We start from the raw sequence: 14,427 nt of genomic DNA on the forward strand, positions 1-14,427 counted from the left end.
GACGCTGCCTGTCCTTGGGAAGCTTAATGTAATGAGAGAGAAAGAGTCACATAGGAGAAGAACTCATAGCAATGTGGTAACTGAGTTTCTTTCAGCACAAAGGCAAGACTTACTGAATTAGAATAGTAGGTGACTGTCCCGTCCTGTGGGACCTTCAATGTGGGTTAACCTAGGAGAGGGAGTGAGGACAAGGAAAGAAGGGAAAGGGAAGGGGACAAGACATGCAAGAGAAATGGGACAAGTCAAGATTCTGATCAAGTCTGTTTATTAGCACCAAAGGTGCTGCTTTTAAGGCCAGGGCAAGGGGGGAGTTAGCAGTTGGGGACTGTTGATTGAAGTGGTGTGTTGCCATGGTGATCAGCATTATCTGGAAGGTCCTGGGTGATTCATGGGGAAGTGGAGTTGGGGAACAGAAACTTATCTTTTGAGCAAGGCCATCTGTGAACAGGGACTCTAAGGAGTAGAGAAGCAGGGACTTATCTTTTAAGCAAGGCCTTCTGTGAACAAAGACTCTGTGGCCATGCTAATAGCAACCTTGAGGGGACATGTGGCTCCCCACAGGTGACCCCTCAGGGTTACTATAGCAGCCCAACACTAAATGCTCATCAGAAGGTCAGATTACAGTAGAAATTAATTAGGGATGTGAGGGTATCAACAGTAACAGACTATGTCATAAACCCCCTTTGGTCTTTGGGGGCTGGGGAGAGATAGCTCACTGGATAGAGCATCTGTCTTGTTATGCATGTAGCTCATGTTAAACCCTGGTGTTATGGCACTGAAATATACTTTAAACCTGAGAGATAGCTCACCTGATAGGTGATCCAGGTTCAAGCCCAAAAACCATGTGAAAGTGCTACAAAGCCAGATAAATCTCTGGTGTTGTGGCGTATCTCTGTCTCTCTCTCTGAAAATGTCAATCCAAGAGTGATGAAATTTCATATATAGTTTTATGAATCAAGATTCAAGCTCTTCACACACAAAGACACCCTATGAATGTTTGGGTTAAGTATTTAAATAAGCACCAAAAAAAAAAAAGAAGAAGAAGAAAAAGAAAACGAAGAAGATTATCAACTAATAGTCAAGATAGCATTTAATTATAAGCCCAGGATCTTACTGAGCTCAACAGCCAGGCATCTAGCACTGTACCAACTCATGGCAAGCAGTCAGTAAAGGTTTTCCAAGCAGAAATCAACCATGATGCACAGAAAGATCAGAAGAAATGCTACAGAAATATTAATAGCTACCCCCAGCAACCTTTCACTTATCACTGGGGTGGGGCTATTAATGTCCTCCAGGCTGGATGTTAGGGTCCAGCTCTAGTTGAAATGCTGAGACAGAAAGTTAGTAAGCATCAGTGGCTATATTGGGGTAAGCAACTGGAAGCAGTTCAAGGCCAGCCAAGCTTAGAAGCAACACTAAGAACAAAAGGAACCAGAAACAGCAATAAGTCTGTCTTCTGAGGGAAACCTCACCTATATCTACTGTGGTCAGAGCCAAATTATATATTGGAATATGTACCACCCTCCATTTCCGTTCACCTGAAAACCCTTAATAGATTTAAGGCTGCAGAGAGAAAGCCAAGCTCCCTTCCTTTCTTACTGAGATCTGAACGGAGTCAGTGAGTCGCCCTTGCTCATGTAGATCAGAAATTGGAATTAGAGGTTGTGTGTGCATTTGATTAAATTTAAATGGGGAGGTGAATCAAATATTTATTATTAAGTGCAGTGTGCTTAACAAAAAATTCTTTTCAAACATGTTGTACTTTGCAAGAAGTTAATAAATGAGGCATCTTTTGTGTGGAGAGGTTGTAAATTATTTGACAGGAAGCAAGAAGCTTCTATACTTTATCATTTTATTACTTGGGGCCAGATGCACCCCATTCCCTGCCTTGGGAGAGGAGAAAATGTATGTGAAGACTGAGCACTTCTTCAGAGAACCATAGGGCTCTGGGTAAAATAAAGACTTTGATAAATCAAGCATATGGCCTATCTCTTCTGTACAAAGTATATGTAAAGAGAAAACAAAAAGTTAATAAGGGCTTGGGAGACAACTCATCAGGTAGAGCTCAGACCTTACCTTTCCTAAGGGCTCCTTGTCAAGCCCAGGCACCACATGGAAGAACCATGGACAGCACGGAAGCTTCACCAATGGGAAACAAGCATTGTAGTCACTTCTCTCTCTCTCTCTCTCTCTCTCTCTCTCTCTCTCTCTCTCACCTTTATCCTCTCTCCTCTCATCTCCCTTCCCTTCTCTCCTCTCTCTCTCTCTCTCACTCACTCTCTCTCTCTTATTGCTATCATGGTTATTGCTAGGGCTCAGTGCCAACACTAGGAAACCACCGTTCCCCCCAGTAGCCATTTCCCCCCTCCCAATATTTTTATTTATTTATTATTGGATAGATACAGTAGGAATTTGAGAGCAAGGAGATACAGAGCAAAAGAGACAGAGAGGTGCTTGCAGCCACTCTTCACCACTTATGAAGCTTTCTCCCTTGCAGGTTGGGACCAGGAGCTTGAACCTGGATCTTTGTGCACCCTAATGTATATGCCTATCCAGGTGTACCACTGCCTGGACCCCTCCTTTTTCTTTTGTTTCTTTTTTTTCCAAATATGACAGAGAAAAATTGAATAGAGAATGGGGATATAGAGAGAGGGAGGGAAATATGGACACCAGCAGACCTGCTTCACCAGGTAAAGCAGACTCCCTGCATGTGGGGAGACGGGGCTCAAACCTAGGTCCTTGCTTTTGGTAATATGTGCAATTAACCATATAAGCCACCAGCAGGCCCCCTCTCCTCTTTCTTTCTCCTCCTCATCTAAAATAAAAAGAATGGAGCAAAATCACTGAAGAGAAGCAGAGTGTTGATGCATTCAGTTGAATACATGTTATCATACACAAGGATGCCACCTATAAGAGGAAAACTTTACAAGAAAGTGAAACAGTGCTCCAGGTGTGTTTCCCTCTCTTCCTCTCTATCTCCCCCTTCCTTCTCAATTTTTCTGTCTCTATCTATTAAGTAAATACATAAAAATAAAATATTTAAACATAAGTGTTGGGGCCGGACGATGGTGCACCCAGTTAAGCGCACATATCAACACATGCAAGGGCCTTAGTTCAAGCCCCCCCTTTCTCACCTGCAGGGGGGATAGCTTCATGAACAGTGAAGCAGGTCTTCAGGTGTCTTATCTTTCTCCACCCCTCACTGGCCCCCTCTACTCTCAATTTGTCTCTGTCCCGTCAAATAAAAATAGAAAGAAAAAAAAATGAGTGTTGAAGAGTTTCCTGATTCCAGACTCCATAGTATATCTGTTGTTAGAAATCCTACTGATTTAGGTATATTCCAGAGAGCCCAGGACTTTACTAGTTTTTGCCTGAGCCTGACATCTAATATACAGGTGGACCCAGGTTATTGTCTGGGGAGATGGAATCGTAATTGGAAAAGGACAAGAAAATTGGATCAGGTAAGTCAGAAACAGAAGGATGAATACGGGATGATCTCATTCTCAGGCAGAAGTTGAAAAAAAAGATCAGAAAAGAAAACACAAGTAGAACCTGAAATGGAATTGGTGTATTGCACCAAAAAAAAAAAAAAAGAAAGAAAGAAAATTGGATCAGGAAAATGAGTAGCTCTTGAATATGGGGAAGCTATATAAATATTGTTGACTGTAGACCCCACTGTCGGTTCTGTTGAGGAGGAGAGAGAAGAGAGTGGAGTGGACATGGAACACAAATCTTTATTCACTCAGGCACCTCAGAGTTGGGTGTAGGCACAGCGATTCAGGCCAGGTGGAGCTAGCAAATTGGCCGCCTTCCTATGCGCAGCAACCCTTCTCTGAGTCAGGTTGCCGAAGTGAGGATAAAGGCAAGAAAGAGAGAAAGGCAGAAGTGGGAGGGATTTTATGGGAGAAATTCCAGTAGTGGCAAGTCGGGATGGGATTGGCTAGAAAAAAGGAGGTAGAGGAAACAAGGCACTCTGAGAAGCTAGGGTGTCAGCTCTCGCAGGAATGGGCGATACCCTGACGGTATCTCCACAATTACCCAACACCCCACCAGTCTGGTCTGGGGCCCATATTCAGCACAAGAACCTATATAATCTCTGCATTCCTGTAAGTCTGAGATGGATACCTTAAATGGACCTACTAGCTTTTTCCAAAATGGAGACCCCCCAAATCTTGATCTTCAATATTCTTGCCTTTCAGTCTAGAAAAGAGAAATTTCCCATGAGTGGTCATTCCACTTCCGGTTATCTTGTCCATCTCCAAAAATCTCTCCCTTTACACTGTCTGAACTGGAAGATGCTTTGAAGAGGGTTAAACCGGGAACAGCTGTTGGCTATGATAACACCACCCCAGAACTCATTCTTAACCTGGGCCCTGCGGCAAAGAAGTGGCTCGCTGCATTCCTGTCCCACATCTTGGAATCTGAGTCTATGCCCAAAGTTTGGCATCGTGCGAAGATTATAGCGGTTTTGAAACCAAAGAAAGACCCAACACTGGCCACCAGCTATAGACCAATTTCTCTCCTCTCCGTGTGTTACAAACTCCTTGAGAGGCTGCTTCTGTCACGTATTTCTCATCTTACAGAGAAATTCCTATCACCCGCCCAGGCTGGTTTCCGCCCAGGAAGATCTACCTGCGGAACAAACCCTGGCCCTCTCAACTTACATTGAAAATGGATTCCAGAAGAATTTAAAGACGGGTGCTGTCTTTGTTGATCTCACAGCAGCCTATGACATGGTCTGGCACCGTGGTTTCCTAGTCAAGATCTCAAGATGCCTGCCTCCATGGGTGGCCAACACTATATCATTTCTTCTCCAAAACAGAAGATTCCGGGTGCATCTGGGTGACAAGTCAAGCAGATGGAGACTTGTCTCAAGTGGCCTCCCCCAGGGCTCTGTTCTGGCTCCTACGCTATTTAATATTTACATCAATGACCTCCCAGAAACTTCTTCAAGGAAGTTCATCTACACCGATGACATCTGCTGTGCAACTCAGGCATCAAAGTTCGACATCCTCGAGGAAACACTCACTAAAGACATGTCTCTGATATCTGATTACTGTAAAAAGTGGCGACTAATCCCTAGCACTGCAAAAACAGTATCATCTGTTTTCCATCTACACCATGCCTCGGCCTCACGTGAGCTTAATGTGCAGCTTGGCGATACGAGAATCCAGCATGAAGCCCAGCCAGTCTATCTTGGCGTTACTCTCGATCGCACTCTGTCATTTCACAATCATCTCATAAAAACTGCAGCAAAGGTGGGCGCGAGGAATAACATCATTGCAAGACTGGCCAGCTCCTCATGGGGCACGAGCGCTTCCACACTACTATCATCATCTCTGGCATTATGCTATTCCACTGCAGAATACTGTGCCCCAGTATGGTTCCGTAGCCCCCATGTCCACTTGGTCAATTCCAAATTATATTCCTCCATGAGGATAATTTCTGGAAACATCCATTCCACCCCGGTTCCATGGCTGCCAGTTCTTAGCAACATTGCCCCGCCAGATATTTGTAGGGATGCGGCATCATCTAAGTTCATTTCCCACGTCTACGCTCGACCGGACCTGCCAATATATGCAGATATCTTCGCCCACCCTGTTCAACGCTTGACGTCTAGTCTCCCAATCTGGTCCCCTACGCCTACACTGAACTTCTCTGTTCCAGTCTCTTGGAAACAGAGCTGGCAGTCAGCTGAGGTAAAGAAAGAGCCCTGCGAGCGTCAACCCAGCTTTGACCTAGCACGTTATGATTGGGCCCTCCTCAATTGCTATCGAACAGGCCATGGCCGGTGCGCCGCTATGTTCCATCGCTGGGGAGCCAGAGACGACCCGAACTGCCCCTGCGGCTACAGACAGACTATGACCCACATAGTCAACGACTGCCACCTCTCCAGATTCAAAGGTCTCGAAACTTTACATCAGGCTCAACCTGATGCTGTTGACTGGCTACGGAAGAAGGGCAAACGCTAGAAGAAGAAGAAGTACATGATTAGTCAACAATTTGTTCTGCATTATATCTTGACTCTTTTTCAGCCACCAGGTTCCAGATGATATCATGATGCCAACCCGACTTCCTTGAGCAGAGGACCCCACCATGTGTCCTGGAGACCTGCCTCCCCAGAACCCTGCCCCACTAGAGAAAGTGAGAGAGAGGCTGGGAATATGGATCAACCTGCCAACACCCATGTTCAGCAGGGAAGCAATTGCAGAAACCAGAACTTCCACCTTCTGCACCCCACAATGATCCTGGATCCATGCTCCCAGAGGAATCAACAATAGGGAAGATAACAAGGGAGGGGATTGGATATGGAGCTCTGGGGGTAGGCATTGTATCTAAATGTACCCCTCTTATCCTATAGTCTTGTCAATATTTCCATTTTATAAATTTATATATACATATATTAGAAATAATTGTAGGGGCCAGGTGGTGGTGCACCTGGTTGAGTGCACATGTTAGAATGTACAAGGATCCAGGGTTGAGCCATCAATCCTCATCTGCAGGGAGAAAGCTTTGTGAGTGGTGAAACAGTGTTGCAGATGTCTCTCTCCCTTCCTATGATCCCCTTCCCTTCTCAGTTTCTGGAAGTCTCTATCCAAGAAATAATTAAAGATAACTAAAAAAAAAAAAAACATAGACATTAGGAAGAAACAAAGAAATCCTACTGATTTTACCTATGCTTCTCTGCTTACAAAAACATGTCTGCCAACCTCACCACTGTGTCCTGGAACTTAACCCCTCCAGAGCCCTACCGCACTAAGCAAAGGTAGAAGCAGGCTGGGGTTATGCATCAACCTGTCGATGCTCATGTCCAGCAGAGAAGCAATGATGGAAGCCAGACTTTCCACTCTATGCACCCCATAAAGATCTTTGGTCCATATTCCCAGAGGGATATAGAATAAACAAACTTCCAGTGGAGGGGAGGGGATATGGAGCTCTGGTGCTGGGAATTGTATGGAATTGTACCCCTCTTATAACACAATCTTGTTGATCATTATTAAATCACTAATAAATAAATAAACTATGCCTGCTTGTTGTTTTTTATGAGGTATATTTCTTTATCTAAAAATTCCATTATACCTGCCCAATAAGAAAGGCTTCAGGACTTCCTCTGCTACAAGTAAACACACTCTGAGGTAGAGTCCTTGATTAAGTCACAAGTTAATGGTCTACAGACTGAAATAGGCTACAAGCCTTATCCATACATTTTGATGACTAGCATTCTTCCTAGCATCTATAGTGGTACAAGGGTGACCTGAGAATAGACCCAAGTTTTTGTTTGTTTGTTTGGTTGGTTGGTTGCTTGGTTGGTTTAGTTTTGCCTCCAGAGTCATTTCGAGGGCTCAGTGCCAGTACTATCTACCACTCCTGGAGGCCATTGTATCCTTTTTTTCTATTTTATTTGATAAAACAGAGAAAGTGAGAGAGGAGAAGGACACAGAGATGGGGGAAATAAAGACACCTGCAGATCTGCTTTACCAATCATGAAGCCTCCCTCCTGCAGGTAGGTGTCAGGGAGTTTGAACCTGGGTCCGTGAGCAGGTACTTGCACATAGTACTATGTGCACTTAACCAGTTGCTTACTTGGCCCCCCAGGAGTCAGTATTTCTTAGGGAATCAAAGAGGTGTACTGACATAATGACATTTAGAAAATGACTTCTGTAGTTAAGTTTTTAATACCCTTACCTACAATCTTGATGTTTCCCTCAACATGAAAATATATCCTGACCTTTTGATTTTAAGATATTAATTAATTAATGTATTAATATTATTCATGTCTTGACATTTGCTCCTGATGTATGTTTTACTTAAAAGACATCTCTGATCACCCTCTTTCCTTTTTTTATATTATTTTTTATTTAAGAAAGGATTAATTAACAAAACCATAGGGTAGGAGGGGGGTACAACTCCGCACAATTCCCACCACCCAATCTCCATATCCCACCCCCTCCCTTGATAGCTTTCCCATTCTCTATCCCTCTGGGAGCATGGACCCAGGGTCATTGTGGGTTGCAGAAGGTGGAAGGTCTGGCTTCTGTAATTGCTTCCCCGCTGAACATGGGCGTTGACTGGTCGGTCCATACCCCCAGTCTGCCTCTCTCTTTCCCTAGTAGGGTGGGTCTCTGGGGAAGCTGAGCTCCGGGACACATTGGTGGGGTCTTCAATACAGGGAAGCCTGGCCGGCATCCTGATGACATCTGGAAGCCCTCTTTCCTTTTTGATATGATGCATGATTCTCATTCACTTGCTACTATTCCATTTTAGAACTTCTAGTGTACATCCTTCCAGATCTCTTCAGATCAACTACATGGTAACTGAAATTCTTCTCTTTTTTTTTTCCCACCAGGCTGATCTCTGGAGCTTGGTGCCAGCAGTATGAATTCATGGCTCCTGACTGACACTTTATTCACTTTTTTTCTTTCTATTTTATTTTTATTTCACAGGATAGTGAGAAATCAATAGGGAAGAGGAGAGAAATTGGAAAAGAAAAAGACAGGCACTTTCAGACCTGCTTCACTGCTCAGGAAGCACCCTCCCTCCAGGTGGGGAGCCAGGGGCTTGAACCCAGATCCATGAACACGGTAATGTGTCTGCTCACCTGGGTATGCCACAGTCTAGCCCCCATGAACCGATATCAACACGTCTCTTTTTGTCATTGCTGGGGCATCTCTGCTCTGGGCTGGCTTTATCAGGTGGAAAGAAAAAGAAAAAGGTGAAGGGAGTGATTGAAAGATATCATAGCATCAAAACTTCATTCAGTGCAGGTCAGGCTCAAATGTGGATCAAAGACTTAGCAGAGCTGATACCCTCTTGGATAAGCTATCTTACCTGCCCTATAAATATATCTCTATTTTAAGTGAGGATATATATATTATTTAAAATGAGAAAGATCAGAGGAGAGAGAGGAAGAACCAGACATCACTCTGGTACATATGCTGCCAGGGATCAAACTCAGCACCTCATGACTGAGAGTCCAATGTCCAATTATCCACTGCGCCCTCTCCCAGACCACAAGTATTTTTTTTTAATTGACTGTAACAAAAATTCAGGTGCCATGATCTCCAAATGCACAAATTCTTTAATGAAGGAAATAGACTGTATTTCCATTTCTTCTCTTATGCAAGCGTGTTTGCAAGTAATCGTCTCTTCCATGGCACCACCACTGCTGGCCTCCACCCACCACATCCACATTAGTAATTAGAGCGAATGGTAAATGGAGAGAAAGCTTGTAGTAACTGCACCTGCCTACTTTTATCAGAGAAGCAGTTGATTTGGAAGTCTTCAGCAGATTCCTATACCTTCACTGGCATCTTACAGGGAGGCTCTAGATAATAATCAAATGACAAAGAATTAACATCTAAAGAGTGTGTCAATTGAGTGTGCAAAGATACTGGTTTTCACCAAATAGAAGAAAAGAACTTGAAATTTAAAAGTAATGAATCTTACCAAAAAATGTATCAAGTATGTTCAAATTAATAAATATCCTTTAGTTACTAACCAGGTTAACGATGTCTACATGGGTGAAGAAGTGAAAGATGGAGAAGTGAAGAGTAAAGAGGTGAAGAGAGAAAGGTAGGCACAGAATTCCATTGATTGTTATTGTTATTTTGAATGTTTTTTAAGTGAAAGCATTACTCCTGCCTTTTCCATTTAAAGTATATAGAATATATCTAAGGGTATTCAAGGGTTAATGAAGGGATTTTCTTTGTATAGAACTCAAACTTTTAAAAAATAAAGAGATAAAATTTTAAGCTGACATTCTGTGAACTCTAATGAAATAGTAGCTACAGGTAATGATTGTGAATGGATGCTAACATCACAGAAAAAGAGTCTATTAGACCCTGTGGAAAAATACACCATCATCTAAAGATCGCAGTGTTCTTGCCAAAATCTTCAACCTGAATCTATCAAGCTTGAAAATCTAATTACCTATTTCCAAAAGACAGAGAGAGAGAAAGAAAGAGAGAGGAAGATGTTCAATGAAGCCACTGGGAGTCAATTAGCAAAACAAAGAATATGGGAAAAGTTTCTGGCCAAAGAAACAGTTGATAAATTACAAGGAGGAAAAAGAGACTCGAAGAAGAAGGAGACAAGATTTTAGAAGACTTGATACAAATCCAGCAGTCGCAATATAGGAAAATTAATGTGTTCACAGGTAGAGAAATGACTACCAAAATAAATATGTAAATAAATAACAACACTTTATTATTTTAAGTAATGATTTTTAATTATTTATACATAAAAACAGTACTGCCATTGTTTCCTTCAAAAAATACATACAGATTTAATTCATGCTGAAATCCCTATGGATTCAGTAATATAATATCTGGGATTTGCTCCAGAATTATTCAGGGAAGAGATAAAGTGAGTCACAGAAAACACTATAGTGGCTATGAGTTGATTATTGTCAAAATTGTCTTATGGTTACATGTGAGTTTATTATTTTTTTTAATTTTTTATTAAAGAAAGGATTAATGAACAAAAACATAAGGTAGGAGGGGTACAACTCCACACAATTCCCACCACCCAATCTCCATAACCCACCCCCTCCCATGATAGCTTTCCCATTCTCTATCCCTCTGGGAGCATGGACCCAGGGTCATTGAGGGTTGCAGAAGGTAGAAGGTCTGGCTTCTGTAATTGCTTCCCCACTGAACATGGGCGTTGACTGGTCGGTCCATACTCCCAGTCTGCCTCTCTCTTTCCCTAGTAAGGTGTGTCTCTGGGGAAGCAGAGCTCCAGGACACATTGGTGGGATCTTCAATCCAGGGAAACCTGGCCAGCATCCTGGTGACATCTGGAACCTGGTGATTGAAAAGAGAGTTAACACATGAAGCCAAACAATTTGTTGAGCAATCATGTTGAGGGAGAGGTACTCACTGCAAACTCTAATGTACTTCTGCTTTCAGGTATATATTTTGCAGTAGTTTATGGATACGTGTGAACATAAGCTCTCTCTCACAGAAACTGGTGTATATCTAGGTTATGGGACTTCGTTAGAAAGTGAACTACCTGAGATGAAACAGCAGGAACCTCACATCTCCACTATAGAGCCCCTACTTCCCCCAGTCCTGGAACCCTTGGATAGGGCCCACTTTCCCGTATGCATCTCCCAATCCAAACCAAATAATATTGCATCCACCGATCACAACCTAACCAACGCAACGAATGCCACCTCAACATGCTTCACCTCAGACTGTGTCCAGAGACTTCACGTGTGGAAAGACAGCCCTTCAGCTTCATTACTTGGGTGAGATCTTTCCTTTTATAGTACATGTGAGTTTATTATACTTTGTTCAACACTGCTTTATATGCTTGATATGTTCCATAATCACTCTGAAAATATTCATCAACATCAGAGTGAATTACCTCAGATAAGAAGCACCATTAAATGGAGTTCAAAAGAAAGAAGTAGCATTTGAACTAGCCATTTCCTCATGAAACATGACTGGCATGTTCCCTCCGTGCCATGGTATAGAGATCCTGAAATTGATTTGAGAATCAAATTTCACTTGAGAATCAAATCTGCCCTTATGCAGAAAGTAACAGCATAATAAAATGCATACCCCCCCAAGTCTTATATCATCAACAGAATTCCAAGCTTAAGAAAACATCGACATGGGACTAGGTGGTGGTTCACAAGATAGTATTAAGATGGAGGAGAGCACAGATTTATGTTGCTGCTCTCCACCTATAGGGGAGGAAGTTTCTTGGGTGGTGGAGCAGAGCTTCAAGCGTCTCTCCTTCTCTTTCTCTCTATTTACCTCTGTCCTCTGTCTCTACCTCTCTCTAAAAAAAATTAAAAGGGTTGTAAAGAAGAATGGAGCTTTGCAGGCATCGAACTCCAGTAGTAACCCTGGTGACGGAACAGACATGCACTGTGGATCCCAATTCAATCCTCAGTGCAATGTGCACTGCCATGGTGCCCACAAAAAAACTCTATTTCACACAAGAAATAAATATTGTATATATTTTAAAATAATATAAATTATGTTTTTATTCATTTCTTACTGGATAGATACAGAGAGAAATTGAGAGGGAAGGGGGAGATAGAAAGTGAAAGAGACAGACACCTGCAGCCCTGTTTTTTTTCTCATGAAGGTTTCACCCTGCATGGTGATGCCTAAATCCAGCCTAGTCACCTGAGCTATGACCATGAGAAGCAGAAATAAAGGGCATCCTTTGAGATAAGAGCTGTTAAGAAGGCGGGCACTAGGGGAGGGGCAATTCTGACCATCTCAGTTCTATGCTCCTCTTTTGCCTAGTTGCTTTGTATCTAAATAACACATTGATTTTTGACACATTGCTGTGAAAGTTCTTTCTTCTTGTCCTGCTCCTTTGAAATGAAAATGTAACCATGATGTGACCATGGTGAAAATGCTATTTAAACCTGTGTTGTTCCTTTGGTGGGACAGAGAAACTTTCTGAAAAGATTTAGTTCTCCTGCCCACTACTATAATAAAACTTCTCTCTTTTCACTCCATTAAGTTCAAAACGAAAGAAAAAATTGTGCAAAATAACAGATCACTGTTGATCTTTTCCTATACCTGGTTTTAGGACCAATTTTTATACTCTTCCACTTCCCCACAGATGAAAATATGAAGACTGACAAAGGTTAATGTAATTTGCCCAGAATCACAGAGCTAGTGAATCCAAGAGCCAGAACTCAAGCTGAATTTCTTGGGCCAGAAATTTGGGCTGTTTCTTCAGTCTCCTCGTTGTTCCTTGTTTTGGTCACATCCCAAAATTAAGGTGATATTTCTATTCCAAATGCTGTTCTTTGTTCTAAGATTGTTATTAAAGCCTAACCTCAAAATACATATATCTTGAAAGTAATTGATCCAGTTAAAAAAAAAAAACAAAAAAACATAGATACCCACTAGTTAAATATGGGCAACTGTAAGTGCTTGGAAAATGTGTGTGTTTGTGTGTGTGTATTTCCCAAGCAGGATGGAATTGATATGAAATTAAAACAGACACCTTCCATTTTCTTTCAAGAAAGATTTATGACCACTATCTACAGATCTTCAAGCCATGAAGTGAACTGTAAAGCAAAATGTTTGAAAATAATATGCTTAAAGCAAAGTGGTGCTATATACAATTAATGTAAAAGTGATCAGAAGTGATGGTTGCTAAGTGAAAATCAAAATAAAGAAATATGAGCCACAAGGGTGAAGGCATTCCATGAAACACTCATCTACCAGGGAGAAGCACAAATCAAGGGCATCATCAAGTAGATTAATGACTTCAGACGAACTTTCTCTCACTCATCAAGTATCTTAAAGTGAAACTCACGCCCTTTGTCATTGCCTTTGCCCAGATCCTTAGGATTTAACCTCAGTGTCACTATAGTCCCTCTTAGGTGGTCCTTTTGTATTTAACTGCATTCACCAATAGAGTCTGTCCAAGGCACCATTGCCAGCTCCACCTTTCTTCACTGCACCCCTCCCTTTGCTGGGAACCGCCTCCATCTGCTACCGTTGGATACTGGATACATCCACTTGCATTCCAGATGCCTCCTCTGGGATGTTCTTCAATCAGAGATGGCATAGTTTTCCTCCATGTGCTCCCCCCCACAAAAAAAAACCACATAATTCAACTGTAACAGTTTTCCAACCACCTGCTCAACACACATGCACCTAGCATGCATTCTGTAAGCATACTAGCCTTGATGCTGAAGGTACAGTGGGAAACAAGACAGTGTTTCTATTTCAAGAGAGCTTCATGGGGCTGGATAAATTGCATAAAGGTTATGCAAAATGACTAGCATGCCTGTGTATTTGAGGTCCCAGGTTCAGTCCATAGCACCGCCATAAGCCAGAGCTAAGCAGTGCTCTAATATCTATTATCTATCTATCTATCTATCTATCTATCTATCTATCTATCTATCTACCTATAATCTGTATTTATTTATCATCTATCTTTCCTTCTGTATCTCTCACTCATTAAAATAAAAAAATTTAAGTTTAAAAAAAGAGAGGAAAATGTACCTGAAAACAATGCTTTCTTTGGGAGTAGTTTTCCTCCCTAAGAACACCTATGGGCATATGTAATCTTGCTTTTTAGGGGGACAGGCACACATAAAAGTTCAAAGACCTGCAAAAGGATCCTAGTCTGAGTGTCTCTCCCATTCCCCACCTGCAGAGGCGTGGCTTCACAAGTGGCAAAGCAGATCTGCAGGAGTCTCTTTCTCTCTCCCTCTCTATCTTCCCCCTCCTCTCTCAATTTCTTTCTCTGTCCTATCCAATAAAATGGAAAAAATATCCACCATGAGCATTGGATTTATTGTGCTGGCACTGAGCCTCAGCAGTAACCCTGGAGGCAAAAAAAAAAAAAAAAAAAGGAAAAGAAAGAGAGAAAGAAATAAACTTGCTTTACTGTCATGCCTGAGAGGAGAGCTACTAGAGTCAGATGATTAGACTCCGA

This window comes from Erinaceus europaeus, chromosome 3 (genome assembly GCF_950295315.1).
Source record: "Erinaceus europaeus chromosome 3, mEriEur2.1, whole genome shotgun sequence".
Lineage (NCBI taxonomy): Eukaryota > Metazoa > Chordata > Mammalia > Eulipotyphla > Erinaceidae > Erinaceus > Erinaceus europaeus.